This window comes from Penaeus japonicus, unplaced genomic scaffold (genome assembly GCF_977035675.1).
Source record: "Penaeus japonicus unplaced genomic scaffold, GWHDUDI00000001_assembly GWHDUDI00000015, whole genome shotgun sequence".
NCBI lineage: Eukaryota > Metazoa > Arthropoda > Malacostraca > Decapoda > Penaeidae > Penaeus > Penaeus japonicus.
In genome coordinates, this window is record NW_028234417.1 from 30,133,336 (window position 1) to 30,135,835 (window position 2,500).

General features: G+C 33.7%; 1 protein-coding gene across 1 annotated transcript in view; it reads right to left on the bottom strand.

Annotated features, from left to right (window-relative positions):
- Window positions 1-2,500, bottom strand: part of LOC122266770 (kin of IRRE-like protein 1) — a 55,434-nt gene that overhangs the window by 52,329 nt on the left and 605 nt on the right. The gene's annotated exons all lie outside the window — the stretch shown is intronic.

Below are 2,500 nucleotides of genomic sequence, written 5' to 3' on the forward strand. Positions count from 1 at the left end.
ATACTTCTATCGTGGAAACAGGGAATAAAAGCGTAGTTTATTTTTCTCTACTAACTGTAACTCCTTTTTCTTTGAGTTGGGAAAGAGTTTGAGCATAACATTTTTTCTTTCATATTGGAGGGGAAACTTTGATATTATATTATGATGACTTTCCTCATGCTGTTTCAGTCACATGCCATCCCCGTTTTGCGATGTGATATTGGTGTAATATGGTTATCTATATGTATATAGGTAATCATATCTGTATATGTGTGTATATATGTATATATAAACATACATACACACACACACACGCGCGCAACAACACACAAACACACCCACACACAACACTCTCACACACCACACACACACACAAAACACACAACACACACACTCCCACACTAACACACCACATATTTATATATATAATATATATATATATATTTATATATATAATATATAAGATATATAGTAAGTAGAGAGAGATAAGATAGATATATATATATATATATATATATAGATATATATAATAAATATAATATATATATATTATACACACATACAAATATATAATATACATACATATAATATATATATATATATATATATTATATAATATATATATATATATATATATATATATATATATAGTATTGGGGGTAATATAATATACACATACATATATAGATACATACATAATACATACATATATTTATATATAAGATATAGATATATATATATATATATATGTATATATTATATATATAATATATATAAAAATATTCTAATAATATGTTATGTATGTATGTAATATATATGTATAGTGTATATAATCATATGTATAAATATATATATATATATATATATATATATATATAGATATTATATATATATATATATGGATATGTATATATAATAATATATATATATATATATATATAGAATATATATATATATATATATTATATATAATACATATATATATATATTATCACATTACCATATATACATACATAGCATACATATATAGATTATATATATAATATAGATTATACATATATAATATATATATATATAAAAATATATAAATATATATATATATATATATGATATATATATATATTATATATATATTAGCTAACACACACACCAACACCCCCGTATTTCTGCTCTCTCTCTTCTTCATTCTCCTCTTTTTCTCCCATCTTTCTTTCTCTCTCTCCTTCTCTCTCTCTCTCTCTCTCATCCTCTCGTCTCCCCCTCTCACCTCTCTCTCTACTCTCTCTCTCTCACCTCACTCGACTCTCTCTCTCTCTCTCTCCTCTCCTCTCCTCTCTCCCTTCTGCCCCTCGATCTCTCTCTCCTCTCCCCCTCTCCTCCCTCTCTCCAACCACCCTCCCTCTCACTCTCCCTCCACTCTCACTCTCTCACTCTCATCCATCTCATCTCACTTCTCTCCTCATCTCTCCTCCTCTCTCTCTCTCTCTCTCTCTCTCTCTTTTCTCTCTCTCATCTCTGCTTTCTCTCTCAGCTCCTCTCTCCCGCTCCTCTCTCTCTCCTCTCTCCCCTCTCTCTCTCTCTCTCCTCTTCCCTCTCTCTCCTCTCTCTGCTCTCCTCCTCTCTCACTCTCTCTCTCTCTCTCTCCTCTCTCCTCTTCCCCTCTCTCTCCTCTCATCTCTGCCCCTCTCACTCTCTCTCTCCACCTCTCGCTCTCTCTACCCCTCTCTCACTCTCTCTCTCTCTCATTCCCTTCCTCACTCCTCTCTCTCTTCTTCTCTCTCTCCTTCTACACTCCTCTCTCTCATCTCTCTCACAACCTCTCTCTCTCTCTCTCTCTCAACTCTCTTCCTCTCTCTCTCTCTCTCTCTCTCCTCTCTCTCTCTCTCTCTCTCTCTCTCTCCTCTCCTCTCCTCTCCCCTCTCTCTCTCTCTCCCTCCCTCTGCCCCTCTCCCCCTCTCTCCACCTCCCTCCCTCTCTCTCTCTCTCTCTCTATCTATCTATCTATCTATCTATCTATCTTTTTCATCTTATCTTTTCTTTACACATATACCATAAAATCCAGAAACTGAATGTATTTGTCTATAAGATTTTATTTTCCCACCATTTCCTAGCGATTGGAGCCCCTCTCCCTGGAAGTGTCAGAAAATATGGTAATGTCTTTTTTCAGGCTGAAAAAGTTGGATGATATGATGAGTATGATTTTGAATTTCTGAAAATATTTTCTTTTTTCTTTCTTCTCTTTCTTCCCCGTCTCTCTCTCTCTCTCTCTCTCTCTCTCTCTCTCTCTCTCTCTCTCTCTCTCTCTCTCTCTCTCTCTCTCTCTCTCTCTCTTTCTATCGGATTATCATTAATGACGATTAGGATGATGATAGTAGCATTGGTGATAATGATGATTTATATTGGTAACGATATGGTGAAAATGTTTAGATACTAACAAATACAAAATGTGAATCAGTTTTAAAGAACCGACATTTAATAATAATAAAAAAGTTCCTTTATATCCAATAATTTCGACCCTGTA